Below are 16,697 nucleotides of genomic sequence, written 5' to 3' on the forward strand. Positions count from 1 at the left end.
TTTGCCCGTTGTTCTCGTATTCTGGTCCAGTGGCACTTGCTACGAGCATTTGCAATCTCCTTGTCCCACCAGTATGCTGGTGGTCGTCTACTGTATGCCACTCTTCATGGCATTGCAGCTTCACATGCTTGGGTAATGTTTACCGTCACCTGCTCCGCCTTGCTGTTCGCCGTTCCAGACAGTTGAATTTCTTCTAGTGCTAACAGGAACATCACCTTATCATAATCTTTCGTTTTTCAACTAACTCTATTTGTCGTTGTACTCGCGTTAGATCCCCTTTTTAGTATTCCTACCTTCATTATTATGGCTTGATGATCACTATGTGTGTAGTGTTCACATACTGTCCATGAATCAACTGAAGCAATATGGCTGCTACTAACAAACGTCAGGTCGACAATAGACCCTGTGTCTCCTCTTCTAAATGTGTGAGTGCATTCTTGGTTAACTAGGATCAAATCCAGGAGATCAAATGCTTTCAGGAGTACTCGTCCTCTGTGGTTAGTCTTTATGCTGCCCCACTCCACAGCCCACGTATTAAAGTCTACTGCAATCAGTATTGGTTTCCTCCCTACTGCGTCTTGTATAAGCCGATCTAGCCGTTCTAGTTGTTCGAACTGCTTGATTGGAGCGTTAGATGAAGCGTAGCAGCTGTAAACAGTGACACCTGCTACCTTAGCCCGTATAAATCCTTCTTCACGGATCTTCATTTTTTCACAGAAAGCAACGTTTCCACATGCCCAGATTGCTGCTTTACCCGTAGTGTCTATTTCTCACGATGGTTCATCTAGATCCTTATATTGTTCGCACACAATAGCTACGTCTGCCTCTTTCTCGCGGACATACTGATTAAGTAGGTCCTGTGCTGTCTCACAGTGGTTTAGGTTTATCTGCACTATCTTCATTTTCGTTGGTTCTTCAGTACTTTTAATGCAGCTTGGTAGGCTGGGCATGTATAGCTACCAGCTGCATAGTCACTTTTTGATTCTCCATCCTTTTCCTAGCAGAGAATGCAACTTAGCGCGTTTGTGCAACTTTTCGCTGCATGTCCTTCCGTTTCGCACTTAAAACAGCATTTACTTCTGTCGTACGCCTCTGTTCACTTTTTTGCGATATGGCCAAAACCCAGGCATCTATCTATAGCATCTAGGTGGTCGTGTCTCTTGACTAATCTCCCTGATTCTGCAATTAGCCCAACTTACTTTAAGCTTTTCCTGTGCGATCGCTTTTTATGCAATCTGGGCAGGCAGCTGTACGACGGCAGTCTTTGCGTATCTCCATAAGTTTTCCGAAGAGTCTTTACGGACGTCTCCTCTACTACTTCCTTCTCTTCTGAAAACTCTCTACTCAGGGCTTCTAGAATATCCTGCTTAGAGGTAAGCATATCCAGGTCTTTCATTTCAAAGACAACTTCATGCTAAATCCTATTGATTGTGGCTTCTTTTACCAGCACCGCTTTAACCGCTTGTCCTTCAGCATATTTTATAACAAGTGCATCAGGCCTGGTGAGACTCTCTCGTGGTTTTCTAGTGCCATTTTTGTTCTTGGCTCTAGTGCTTTCGCGTATCTTCTTTTTCCTCTTTTTTTCTTTCTTTTTCTCCTTTTTAGTAATAACCTCCTGCCAGGGTGGGTCTGCCTTTTTTTAAGGAGACACCTGTGATTGGATTTTTGATGCGATTTTCACAGAGGCTACTTCCTTATTTTTCCTCGCTTTTTAGCGTAGTTTTCTTGTGGCTCTTCTATCTGGCTTGGTGACATTGCCTTACGCTTACTTGTCGTCACGGCGTTTGATGCTTCTATCGTCTGTGATGTCTTGTCCTCCTTCTGAATATGCTGCTGGTTTGGTGACATTTCCGCTTTTTTTAGCATCAATCCAAAGGCTCTCCTTGCTCTTTTTCAGCGCCACTTGTCCTCTTACAAGCTGCTTAACCTGGATCATAATCGCCGATAGATCGCTTTTTACAGACTTATGAATGTTGGATGCGTTTGACACAACATTATCCATAGAGTCCAGCCTGTCTCGGATCTTCTCGCATATGCTTTCTCGTTCTCGCTCAGCATTCCGGATTGTATTCTAGATCTCGAGAGCTTCTTTTCCTGCTCTCTCTCCTTGCTCGGTTAAATTTTCCATGCTCCATAATAGTCTTCATTCTGATATGTGTCCGACCACCGTCGATCCTCCCGTCTATGGAGGCAGCTAACATGGCCCCAACATGACTGTACGCGGTGCCAGACTGGGAACACCATACCAGAGTATAGCACCAGATACTGCCCTAGCCCACCTCCACTCTCTCGAACCTCCTACCCCGAACAAAGTGCTTAGCTCTCAGGAGAGTTTCTGGCACACATCAAGCAATATCACGCACTCGCCTTATCCGATTGACTGTTACTGGCTATGTGATCGGCCTTCCGTTTTGCCGTCAGCGGGAGCCAAAGGTGGTTAAGATATACTTTGGCTCGCAACCTCAGATTGCCTCTTCACCCAGGATCTTCTTTTGGCAGCTTACGGGTCGCACCGCACGGCAAACGCAGCAACCTGATTTAGTCCAAAGAGCAGATTTATTTCTGCTCTACTTTTCGAGGTATATACCCCAGCAAGCTATCCCCCATTCGCCACCTAGAAGACGCGTCACACACGGGTGTCAGGCTTACCCGCGCGGTATGTGTGTGTATACTGTAATATTATTGGAACTACTCAGACAATATTAATAAAATTTAACATGCATATGTATTTTTGGATTCTGATTTCGGAAAAAGCAGTTATTTTTTATTTTCTCAACTGCTTTTTAAGGACATTCTTTAATTTTTGAAAAACACAATTTTGCGTTTTTTTTCAATCATACCATTGTTACAAACAATTTAGCTATAATGTATTTGAAAGAGAATAAAATTACCCACGCTTTTCCGTTTGGTCCCCGGGATCGACCGCTTTGTTCGGCAGGTAAAATAAAAAAGGTAATTTTTTTTTAATTTATATCTTTGAAACTAAATATCATAACGTTACGAAAAAAATCATGTCAATGGGTCACGTGTCAAACTATATTCCATTAAAATTTTAAGTGATTAAACTACTTATTTTTTCAATATTAAATTGAAAACTGAAAATAATGAGTTTGTGTGACTCTTTTCCGGCTAAGTTTATTGCGCAGCTTTCAAACCCTTATGGTTCTTAAGATATCAAGGTTTCAAATTTATTTTTTAATTTTTTGATTCTTTATATCTTTACAACAATGTAGTCAAATTCTTCAAAATTTTATTAGGTAATTCACCATAAAAAAGCTATCTATTGCTAAAATTTTAAACGATTTTGTTAAGCAATAAAACGGAGTCTGCTATGGAGAGTACCAGCAAGGTATTTTCTTTGTTCAAGATCTCGGTGAACCCAGCTCGATTTCTTTAGTAAAAATGGCCAACAGCTCGAGTAAAAAGGTTTTATGATACTTTATGTAGTATACTACAATTAAAGTTCTTTTTAAGTTCTATTGTTTTTCATGCAACTTCATATTATTGATTGTATATAATAACTGTCATTCGAAATAAACCTATCTTTGAATAAACATCTTTGCACTTTCTCTAAGTTTACACTATACATATACAATATTTTGGAGTCAGAATTGGTTTTGAAAATACGCCGATTATTTGATTTTCTATATTCTACTTCAATATATTGCAGAGAGAAATAGTGAAAAGTGCATATTTTCAATACAAGTCAACGTCAACATAACCATGTCGAACGTAGAGGAACTGCATCTTCTACTGCATCGATTGCTGCTGTGACGAAGGCGTTGGCGGATACTCTGAGGATTGCTATTCCACAAGTTAACACTCATGTTACAAGCCAGCCTAAATCTACTTCTCAAGTTCAACCCAAAGCTCCTCCGTTCAAGTATCAAAAATATCGTTCGTCCGACGGAACAACAGTCAACGATTATTTTAAGAGATTCGAGTGTGCATTAGAACTAAGTAAAATTTCGGAAGAAGAATACGGTGATTTTGCTCGAGTATATATGGGCGCAGAACTCAATAATACTCAAAAATAAATATGCAGAAATCAAATTGTACATCTACAGAATGAATCCATTGTTAATTTCTCACTACGATTAAAGCAAGAGACTACGTTCTGCGAATACTACACATTTCTCTACAGGATGCTGATTGAGCATCTTGCACATGGTCTCACCGATCGTGATATGCGCGACGAAATAATCGCCAAGAAACCTACTACATTTAAAGACTCTTACGAAATAGCACATACATTGGAGTCAATTCGTCAAACAACGGATGAGGTTACCTCTACTTCTAATAAGATACAAGCGCTATCTTATTCAACGACGCATTTTAAACATAAACGGAATGCTTCTCATACATCGCGCAGTGCTTCTCGGAAGCAAGATCATGGTGAACAAGAAGGTCAGTACGCTTGTTATGGATGTGGAGAACGCCACAAACGCAGTGAGTGTCCATTTCGTACTTCTGAGTGTCATAAGTGCAAAACACGTGGGCATATAGCGAAAGTTTGCAGATCTTCATCTTCGCTTTTTACTTCTCAAATACAAAGTTCTGAAGAGCCTGCACAACAAATAGATACATTTAAATGTTTCAACGCAGTCGAAGAAATCCACGTTATTGATAAGTCTTGTGGTAAGAAAGTGCTCATTAAAGGCCACAAATTAAATATGGTATTAGATTCTGGTGCACTATATGGTTTTATTGGTAGCGATACACTGCGTAACCTCAAACCTAATTTTCAATTACAGCCAACGTCTAAGAAATTCATGAGTTACTCGCAACATTGCCTCAACTGAATTGGGATTTGCTCTGTTAATGTCTCATTTGGTTCTACATCTCGTCAACTTCCGGTCAACGTTATTAAAGGCTCTTACGATTCCTTATTTGGTCGTGAATGGATCGCACAATTCAATCACGAAATTGATTGGACCGAACTCTTTTCTCCAATCAAGATTAATGCCCTTTCTACTCTCCCATCTTCATTAACTCGTGATCAACAAGCACAGCTAAATTAACTTTTGACAAGGTACGCTGAAGTTTTCAGTGAAACAACTGGAAAGCTTACTGGACCTCCAGTTAAGGTAAATTTTAAACCTGGAACTTCTTCTGTTTTTGCTCTTGCTCAAGATATAGTATATGCGTTACGCGACAAATATTCTAAAGCAGTTGACGTTAAACTTGCGTCTGGATTTTACAAAAAAGTTGATTTTTCCGAGTGGGCTTTGCCTACACACGTCGTTATTAAAAAACAAATGACGTTATTCGTATAACTGGCAATTATAAACCTACGTTGAATCCACGTATAATAATAGATGAGTTTCCTATTCCAAAACCTAGTGACATTTTCAACAAAGTAAAAGGAGCCAAAATTTACGCACATCTTGATATTACATTCCTGCTGACGACGAGTACAGTCATGCTTTAACCCTCAATACTCCTACGCATCCTGAAAAATCACTTCCTATTCTTTGTATCAGTCGAATGGCTAATTATGCTGATTATTTAGCTCATTTCAACTACGATATTAAGTTCAAGCCAACTAAATCTAATGCAAATGCAGATTATTCTTCACATGCTCCACTTCTTTCAACGGTTGACACTATTGAAGAAATTTCAGAACTTGATTCTTTTGACATATTTATTATCAACCAGATCAATCAGTTTCCTATATGAGCAGAGCAGATTGCGAAGGAAATTCGTAAAGATTGTAACCTAGGTAAAATTATTCAACTACTCGAAGCTGGTCAAGATCTATCTCGTCATGGATACAAAGCGCCTGAGTCTTCTTATGGTCTATCTTCAAATTGCTTGATTTTTGAACATCGAGTTGTGATTCCATCGTCTCTTCGTCAAGCAATTTTAAACGACATTCATTCGGCGCATTTGGGCATTGTCAAAATAAAAGGTTTGGCACGATCATTTGTTTACTGGCCAGGAATTGATGCAGATATTGAAATTATTGCTAAATATTGTGCTGAGTGTGCCAAGCATGCTCATGCTCCTCCTAAATTCAACACTCATCATTGGGAATATCATAAAGGCCTACGGGAACGTATCCATATAGACTACGCTGGACCAGTAGCTGGTAAGATGCTTCTAGTTATCACTGATGCTTATAGTAAATGGCTTGAAGTCAAGGTCACAAGTTTCAGTACTAGCACTGCTACAATCGATATTCTTGATCAGTTATTCACTACTTATGGTGTACCTAGCATTGTTGTTTCAGATAATGGCCGTCAATTCGTTTCAGATGAGTTTAAAACATTTCTCAAGATAAGTGGAGTGAAATATCACAAACTTACTGTTCCTTATCACCCTTCGACAAATGGTCAAGTAGAAAAAGGCATGGGTACAACAAAAGGAACCATACTTAAAATGGATACGACACAAGGTTCTTTGCAACGGAACTTGAATGAGTTTTTGAGACAATATAGAAAAGCTCCTGATATAACTACTGGACAACCACCTGTTTTATCATTTTTAAAACGAAACATTCGCACACGATTAGATATTGTTCGACCCGAACCTATTAACGAGAATTTCTGAGAAACATCAAGCTGATTTTATCAATACGTACTGGGAATTTAAATCGCTTGAACAGGTTAATTTTCTTTCCGGTAATCCAAAATTAGATAAATGGATTCCAGGACAAATTAATTCTCGTCTAGGAGATTTATATTATGAAATCAGTTACATGGATAGAAAGTATAAACGACACGTCGATCAAATTCGTGCTTTTACAAAGAAATCAGAAGAAGGGAAAGAAACCAGAAATAGTAACATTTTTTGAAGATAAAATTGGTGCTTATTGACAACTTTCCACCACAAGCACATGACGTCGTACTCGATTTTACAAAAATAAGGTAACTCCAAGATCTATGAGTGCACAACAAGAAGTAAATACTGATGTAATTACACTGCACAACATATAAGGCTCCTTTGATTTCTTAGACTGTGTCGTTTAAAGAATCACCAACTATACAAGCTACGTCAACTCAAGAATCTTTAATTTCAAAATCTTTACCAACTTTAAGTATTGAGATGTCTACGACTACAACGGAAGCTCAATCCTCAACATCACACGCATCTCTTCCACCTGCTGTAAATGATTTATTCCAAAATCTATATACCTCTGCAACTCTTCAAGAAGAATTTTCCGTTTCAAACTCAAGATCAACGTACTGAACGTTTACCTCAGTTTTCATTACAAACGCACCGCCGATTCGACGATCATCTCGGATACGCAAATCACGAACTATTTACTCTCCACCATGATAATTAAAGAAATCTTTATAAAGGAGGGAGGAAATGTAGTATATTTCAATTAAAGTTCTTTTTAAGTTCTATTGTTTTTCATGCAACTTCATATTATTGATTGTAAATAATAACTATCATTCAAAATAAACCTATCTTTGTGTAAACATCTTTGCACTTTCTCTAAGTTTACTCTATTAGTATACAATACTTTAGTTAAGGGAAAAGTTTGAATAATCAAGATTTCTGAAAAGGGCGCGATTGCGAGTGTTGCATGAAAATTGTGTTTATTTCCGTATGCAATCGTCTTGTCAAAATTTTCGTTAGGACATGATCACATGCGTTGCCAAGTTCTAAGAAATGCGGCGTCGGTTGTTTCTCGACTTCATCAAGATGGCGTATGTGAGTGCGCGAAGACGCGGGTGAAGAAGGGAACGGTTGAGACAGGGGTGGGCGCCATGTTGCTTTCCCGAAGTGAGAAAGACAGCATGATATAGACGCTCACGCGCGCTCACGTCGGTCTGGGACTAGCTGAGCAAGAGAGATGCGGAGCGAACTCAATACTGGCATGTGTCCACATCCCTATAAGCTCGACGGAGGGAGCGTGAGAGTTGCTCTCTGACCATAGCTTGATCGTAACCGCGCTTAGGCTGATAATGTACTAGTGTATAACTAAGTAAAATTATGGAAGCTTGACGTTACAATTTACTAGTATACATGCACGATATATGCATGCACACTATTCGAATCGCGTCGCGCCGCACTGATGGTTTATGGAAAATTTGTGAAATTAAACAAGCGATACCTTGACTAAAGTTTAAATCAGCTAGAAAATCACAATATTACCAAAATTAATAGTTTGACGAAATTGAAATGAAAATTAGTTTTATCTAAAAATTATTTTAATAATAATAATTTGTATGCTTGATTTAATGAATAAATAAAATTTAAGTAATAAAGAATAGTTATAACTACCAATTCGGGATATTGAATTGGAAATCTTTGAAAGATGTTCAGAAAAAACGATATAATTATCTTCTCGGGTGAATTATGAGAAAGTTTTGGAATGTCCAGACGGACGAGAAATGAGATCGATCAAAGCTTGAAGAAAATAAATTTGACGGCTTGGAAAATTTAAACTTTTACAAATAAATATGTACATATCGATATTCAAATAGAATACTTCATGTATATACGTGCGTGTGTATGTGTATTTCGTACATGTATATGCGTGAATGTGTGTACATCAGATCCAAATTATTGTGCTGGCCGGTACTTGTGGTATAGTGTATGTTGTTGCTGTTACACTATGTATGCTGTGAAATCAGAGGTCACGAGATCAGTTAGGCAATTAGCATTGTTCTTTTGATTGTAGTTCGTCAACTGAACATTTGCTCTACACAGCATTGCCTCCTATGATAAAATGCTATTATTTTAATTGTTGTTCGTCAGAGAAGGAGGGAATAAATCATGAAAAATCCAAGCATTCAGCATTGTTCTTTTAATTACTGTTCGTTAACTGAACATGTGCTCATAAAATTGAAATTGTTTAAGTATGATTTTCTTGTAAGGGAGTTAAAGCTAAAGTAAGTGAGAAAAGAAATCTACAGAAAATAAGCCAAAGAGGTGGCTTCGGCTGAGGAGTTTTCTTTAAGCCAGTATAAATAAACTCGGTCCTTCATGAAATACGATTAAGCCTGACGGTGTGCCCGCGAATCAGTTCGATATTGTTAAAAACAGTAAGTTTGAAATGTTGGAAAACTTGTATAGTAATTGCAAGGTATCAAACCCACTCCAGTTATTAATGCATACAAATATAAAACTGGATTTGGATCTGTTAAATTAAAAATCCAACTAAGGCTGAGGAGATATAGTTGGTACCTATAGTTTAAAGAAGAAAATGATGATGATAAGTTCTGTTGAAAAATAGCTCGAAAATATAAGTTGGAATTTGTGGACAAGAAACAAAATGATAACCATCAATTGGATTTAACAAATTTTGTTTTTAACAATTTTGTTCAAGATACGTTCGAAAATGAAAGCTGGATTATGTATCAAACAACAACGATACTGATATTGAAAATTCAAATTTTTCACGTTTTAATAATATTGTTCAATTTTTAGATATAATGAACAAGCTCCATGAGGTGGAGACTATCGATTTCGAGGTAAAGGTCAGCGTGCGAATACGTTAAGCCCATAATGACTTGAGTGACTGTCGGATGCTGGCTCTTTGTTAGAACAAAATTGCCTGTCGAGAGGACAACCGCAGCAAAAATTGGAGCACAACCGATTAAACTCGTAACAAGAATAAATTCAAATTATAATGACGGAATGGATAACGTGAGTACAAAATTACATAGTTTAAAATAGTCTAGGAAACATTAAAGCAGAAACAGTTCATGGAAATGTGTCCGTAAAGAGTAAAAATAAACAGTTAAGTTGGACGTGTTTTTCTTTCTTTCTTAAATTATTTAATCTTCAAAACAAAACCTTCCTCAAAAGGTAAAAGGTAGGGAAGTATAAACTGATTTTTATTTACTAATTATTTTTAATTTGATGATGATATAATTCATTCAAATAATTATTTATACAAGTGACAAACTATCGTAAAAAAATATATGAAATCAAATAGTTAAATGTCAATTACGTATTTGGAATAAATTTATCGAATTATTCTTTAATACGATTTATAATTTCATTGTTTTCCTAACGTCATTGTTAATTTACTGGCGGTATTCTACACTACTATGAACATACTTGATAAACCCGTCGCTTAATAATTTTACAATAAGATAAAAAGAATAATTTTTCAATGATAATCTTTCATTTTGTATATCTGCTTTATTGTTAATGATTTTGTGTTTCATTAAATTTAAAACACGTTATGAGTTTATTTGAAAATGTTATTAATTTTTATCAAATCAAACGAGTAACGAGTTTCGACGAATTATGCTACAAATTCCCATGAAACTCTTGGAGACGACATTCATACTGTCCACCCTGGGCACCAGGTACCTTGGAGGCCGTTGCCGTCGCGATATTCGTGTTCAGCGACCTTAAAAACCCCCAAGTAACGAGTTTTGACTTATTATATAACAAATTCCCCTAAAACTCTTGAAGACAACGTTGATACTGTCCACCATGGGCACCAGGTAACTCGGAGGCTGTTGCCGTCGCGATATTTGTGTTCAGCGACCCCTAAATCCCTGAGTAGCAAAGCTGGACTCATTTCAATAAATACTATGCACCGAATGCGTCTATTTATTATATATACATTTTATTTCGAATACGATTTTTTGCGCTACGGAAGTTTTGAGGATAACAACGGAGGGGATAAAAAAAGTTGGGAGAAGAAAAAAATTGAAAAGAAAAAGACAACACAAAATTTTGGTCAGCTATAGAGTGATAAAGGATCGTTCATTTTTTACAAAATTTTTTTTAAATAAAAGTTCTTTTAATATCTATGAAAGTAACGTTGATTCGCCTGATAAAACAACGTATTTCAATAAGATATAAATGTTTGAATATTTTGAATAGGTTAGAAAACTCCATTTTAAAGAATATAAGGTTCCGGTGCGTCCGACAGCCCGTATAGTACTTATACTTGCCATCGCTACCGCGCTCCTTGATATTAAAATTGACTATTTGTAATTGATTTTATGCAATTTATCCGTGAATCGTATGTACTCGAAAGTTCGACTAAATAAAGTTAGATTATGTTCGTAAAATTTATTATAAATAGAATTGATGACATGTTACTTAAATTACACAGCCCCACAATAAAAAAAATTGTAAGTCCCAAAAACTTGACCAGGGTACTTATATGTTTTTGGGATCGCTGAATCCGAATCCAGGGTCATTTTAACTCCATCAGATCTTAAGTCAAGGTCAAATAGGGGTCAAATTATCAAAATACATTAAGAAAAGACTAAACCATGGTATCTTGGGGTTTTTCGGGCGCTGAATCCGAATCCGGGCTTATTACAACCCTATCGGGTCATGGTCAAGGTCAGTTGAAGGTCAAATCATAAAGATTCATAAAAAGTAAAATCAAACCATGACATTTAGGGGTTTTTGGGGTCGCTGAATTCGAATCCAGGGTCAGTATAGTCCCATAAGGTTATATTTATGGTCAGTTCAAGGTTAGTTCAAGGTCATGGACGTAAAGAGAGTGAAAAAAATAGTTATAAACTGAAACAATGCAAAAGGTAATGTAAACCATAAAGCAAAGAACAATATATGTATATGCAAGTACAATCGTATCCTTTAAAACTATATCATAGTTTGCTGCTCCTTCATTTACTTTAAATTTGTTAGAAGTATATGCAATTCAATAAAATACCCGTAAAAATATTAAGCCCATTACTCTTTTTTATGGTAACGAACTATTTTATTGGCAAATGATCTACGAAGTGGATTACGCTTCCGCTTCTCCGATGTTGATGGTAGATCTCTTTTTAACGACCAACAGTAATCTGCTAACATATTTACGTCCCATCTTCCTTGGTACCTGCGCTCCATTTCCTTGATAACTTGGTGAAATCACTCTCCCTGCTCTTCGCTGTAATCACCTAGGTTTTCTGGAAACTCATCAACATGCGAATATAAAAAGTGTAATTTTAGATTCACCAGGCAGTCTTGATTTTTGTAACTATTTACTAAATTTAAAACTATTTGTTCCTAATTTGGGCTCTTATGATTTCCAAGAAAATTTTTAATTACGTCCTCTAAACATATCCATGCTTCTCTCTCTCTCTCTCTCTCTCTCTGTATGATTCATTTTCGTAACAAAAATTTCATCATTTATCATCTTACGAATCTGAGGGCCATCGAAAATTCCTTCATTTACTTTAGCATCACTTAATTTGGGAAACTGATTTCGCAGATACTTAAAGCAGCTACCATCTTTGTCTAAAGATTTTACCCATTGTTTCATAAGTCCCAATTTAATGTACAGAGGTGGTATAAGAATTTTTCATGGATCAACAAGTGGCTTTTCTTTTATATTCTTCTAACCCGGATCGAACTTTTTTCTAAGGGGCCAGACGTTATATAGTTGGGTTAATGAATTGCTTTAAACATGGATGTTACAACCCCAACGAGTGGAGATTGTTCATCGATGCGTCGACGAGAAGTTTAAAAGCCGTTCTGTTACACAATACAAATGTTTATGCAGCCATTCCCATAGGATATTCGGTAATACTGAATGAAGAGTACTGTTACATGAAAGTAATATTAGACCGAATAAAATACAATGATCATAAATGTCAAATATGTGGGAATCTTAAAATCATAACAATACTTCTGGGGCAACAATCGGGATTCACAAAATATCCTTGCTATTTATGTGAATGGGATAGTAGGGATAGAATGAATCATTACATAAAGAGTGTCTGGTCCCTTAGAAAAAAGTTCGATCCGGGTTAGAAGAATATAAAAGAAAAGCCACTTGTTGATCCATGAAAAATTCTTATACCACCTCTGTACATTAAATTGGGACTTATGAAACAATGGGTAAAATCTTTAGACAAAGATGGTAGCTGCTTTAAGTATCTGCGAAATCAGTTTCCCAAATTAAGTGATGCTAAAGTAAATGAAGGAATTTTCGATGGCCCTCAGATTCGTAAGATGATAAATGATGAAATTTTTGTTACGAAAATGAATCATACAGAGAGAGAGAGAGAGAGAGAGAGAAGCATGGATATGTTTAGAGGACGTAATTAAAAATTTTCTTGGAAATCATAAGAGCCCAAATTAGGAACAAATAGTTTTAAATTTAGTAAATAGTTACAAAAATCAAGACTGCCTGGTGAATCTAAAATTACACTTTTTATATTCGCATGTTGATGAGTTTCCAGAAAACCTAGGTGATTACAGCGAAGAGCAGGGAGAGTGATTTCACCAAGTTATCAAGGAAATGGAGCGCAGGTACCAAGGAAGATGGGACGTAAATATGTTAGCAGATTACTGTTGGTCGTTAAAAAGAGATCTACCATCAACATCGGAGAAGCGGAAGCGTAATCCACTTCGTAGATCATTTGCCAATAAAATAGTTCGTTACCATAAAAAAGAGTAATGGGCTTAATATTTTTACGGGTATTTTATTGAATTGCATATACTTCTAACAAATTTAAAGTAAATGAAGGAGCAGCAAACTATGATATAGTTTTAAAGGATACGATTGTACTTGCATATACATATATTGTTCTTTGCTTTATGGTTTACATTACCTTTTGCATTGTTTCAGTTTATAACTATTTTTTTCACTCTCTTTACGTCCATGACCTTGAACTAACCTTGAACTGACCATAAATATAACCTTATGGGACTATACTGACCCTGGATTCGAATTCAGCGACCCCAAAAACCCCTAAATGTCATGGTTTGATTTTACTTTTTATGAATCTTTATGATTTGACCTTCAACTGACCTTGACCATGACCCGATAGGGTTGTAATAAGCCCGGATTCGGATTCAGCGCCCGAAAAACCCCAAGATACCATGGTTTAGTCTTTTCTTAATGTATTTTGATAATTTGACCCCTATTTGACCTTGACTTAAGATCTGATGGAGTTAAAATGACCCTGGATTCGGATTCAGCGATCCCAAAAACATATAAGTACCCTGGTCAAGTTTTTGGGACTTACAATTTTTTTTATTGTCGGGCTGTGTTATTAAGTAGAAATTCGTAATTTAGTCTATATGCTTGATAAACTCAAACTTGCAAAAGAATGTGACATTAGTAAAATTCAAATACAATCCTTCTGAGGTATGAAAGAAACTCAGTCTTTAAAAGATAAGTATGATGATATAGAGCTCGATTACATAATTAATTACTGAGTATACCCATATTGTTTGAAAAATAATAGCATTCCTTGAAATCACTGTCACAAATCCACGTTTTGTTGGAGAAATACAGATTCTTAATGAAATAGCCACTAGAAATCGTTAACGATAAATTCTTAAACATATTACAATATTTAACAGGAAATACTTCGAGAGAAGTTGAGAGTGTGAGCTGGACAAAGAGATGGCGTTGTTTGAGCTAAAACAAATCAAGTATTTTCATCTGAGAAGGATGATTTACTACTACGACAGTGAAGGGCACCACAAGCATAAATTCACGAAGGAAGGAAGATGTGCTTTGGATGGAAGGATGTAAAATGCATGTTCGTTATAGTTACCTTCACCCAAAAAGCTCAGCTCGAAAGTTTAGTTCAAGAATATGAAAGTCAGAAAAGGGTCGATTTCTTGGATTATTTATGGTCAGCGTGGTCATTATATTCGGAATATGAAATGTAAAATTTATAGTGCATTAGGCTGTAATAAGATTAAGAGGCCTAAGTTTGATAGAAGTCAAGGCTGAGACCAATAACGACAAAGAAATTGAAAGGCCCTAAAACTGATAGTATTTCAGTTCTTAAATCCAAACCTGATTTCTAGTTAGCTAGTGCACGTATCGACTCGAAATTGATTCTTATGTCAATGATGATAATAAAAAGCTTGATATTTAATGTTCAAATTTGTATATTTCCGTAATTATAAATTCGGAGGGAGTAAGTAACGGCCCGAGTTACGCTACTGATGATTGCTCAATTAAGTCTGAACAACATAATCTGTCAAGTCATTATCTGAAAAATTATCGTCTGTAAGAAAATTTTTGTAATAATGGATTAAGTATACGTTTAGGTAGTAGGATCATTGATATTTTAGATCTTACATTTAAAAGAACTTTAATATCTGAAAATTATTAATAACTACACTGGATGATAGTGTATGAAACAAACAGAATAGAAAAAGAAAACAGCTTAAAACAAATGAAATTGTTGCATAGTTTATCGCAGTGTGATGTATGTATTTAACAAAAGTATAAACTCAATTAAGAAAAATATTCTCCAAGTTAATAGCTCGATTATACGCCCAATATATAACAAGCTAATGAACAATCGACAATATAAGCTTGAAATTTAAGAGTTAATTTCTAAGCTTGAAAATAAATAAAATTTTATGAGGTTTATAAAAGCAATAAGTCTGATAAATTTATACAAATTACTTTGAATGCTGAATTAGATATAGCAATGAGCTATGCTCTAGCTATTTAAACCTTGATAATTCATTAAGACTTGGAATAAATAGTTTCAATGAGTTAATTTCTTTTAAAGCACAGATTGTAAATTGGTAAAATTAATTTGGTCAAGTCAGAAAATTTAACAATGTTTGTTTAGTGACACATTAAAAGAAAAAAACAGAGTTTACATCTTAGATTGAAGATACATAATATCTGTATAAAATGTAGCTCGAGAACATGTGTCGAAAACATGTGCCCTATTTAGGCAGCATATGATAAACGTCGCTGGATACAAAAAAATAAAGCGTTCCTTGCAGAATTTGATTAAAATTGGCCTTGTTAAAAGCTCGAATAATGTGTTATTTTTGGTGTAGCTATATGTCAGATGTATTAAGGGGAATGTTCACTGATTTTTATTTTTTCTTACCTTTTGCACCATCCATTTTAAGCTTTTAAGGGCTTGATTGTTGTGATAAACGAAGGGCATATACCAATTTTGGGCCATTTTCATCCAAATATACTTAAGTTATGATATACAAACCAATAATAATCATTAAAATTCAAGGTTTTTGAAAAAGTTACTTGCGCACAGGGCTTCGACTAAATCAATCACAAAAATTTAAACATACACTTTGAGTCGTACTTAACAAAAGTTAGTATTTTTATTACGAGAATTCTCATTATTTATCTGTAATAAATCAAGAATTAAACAGTAAAATTCTTTTAAAAAACCACAATTTAATAATATTCATAATTAAACATTTTTTTTCCAAAACAGATACCTCTAATAAAAATTCTAACTTCTTTTCAAAATGTTTTAACGTATAAGTGTAAATATTTTCAAAAGGATTAATATAAATGCCTTGCGCAAGGAACTTTTTGAAGTCAAACGAATAATTTACAAGAAAAACGCGTTTAAAGTTTTATTTTTGTATGCAATATAATGTAAAATAATTTACTCAACCGCCTATAACATTAGTATAACTTTGAGTGTTTACATCAGATTGGTCTCAAAATTTTCATAAAACTATAAGCAATTAAAATATATAATAAAAACATTTTCGAGTTTTTGGCAAAAAATCGGTGGAGAACCTTAATAAGATTGAACTTGAATTAAAGTTCACCAACCTTGATATATACCTGAAAATACGGCATTGCTGAGATGACATTACACTTATAACAGTAATTCAAATTTTGAACTTTAGCTGAAACGTAAAAGTTATACAATGCAAATTTGAGCTGATAGAAAATTGTATTTGGAGATGAATACAAAATATTTAATAAGTTCAATAAAGAAACTAAAGTTTTGATCTTCGAAACGGAGGGAGAAAATGGTCAATATTAGAGACGGAGGGAGAAGTCGGAC

At 35.4% G+C, this 16,697-nt stretch overlaps 2 protein-coding genes across 7 annotated transcripts in view; one reads left to right on the forward strand and one right to left on the reverse strand.

Annotated features, from left to right (window-relative positions):
- The window catches only part of LOC100115618 (Kruppel-like protein 1), a 343,702-nt gene that overhangs the window by 195,399 nt on the left and 131,606 nt on the right, over positions 1-16,697 (forward strand). Inside the window, exon 2 of one of the 5 annotated variants that reach the window (XR_004227067.2) lies at positions 9,385-9,603. The exons of the other annotated variants lie outside the window; for them this stretch is intronic. The gene's annotated coding sequence lies outside the window, so the exon portion shown is untranslated. The remainder of the gene's footprint in view (positions 1-9,384; positions 9,604-16,697) is intronic. 5 annotated transcript variants of the gene reach the window in all.
- Positions 1-16,697, reverse strand: part of LOC103317005 (glutamate receptor ionotropic, kainate 2) — a 661,640-nt gene that overhangs the window by 114,426 nt on the left and 530,517 nt on the right. The window lies entirely within an intron of this gene.

The sequence above is a fragment of the Nasonia vitripennis genome (assembly GCF_009193385.2).
Source record: "Nasonia vitripennis strain AsymCx chromosome 3 unlocalized genomic scaffold, Nvit_psr_1.1 chr3_random0007, whole genome shotgun sequence".
NCBI lineage: Eukaryota > Metazoa > Arthropoda > Insecta > Hymenoptera > Pteromalidae > Nasonia > Nasonia vitripennis.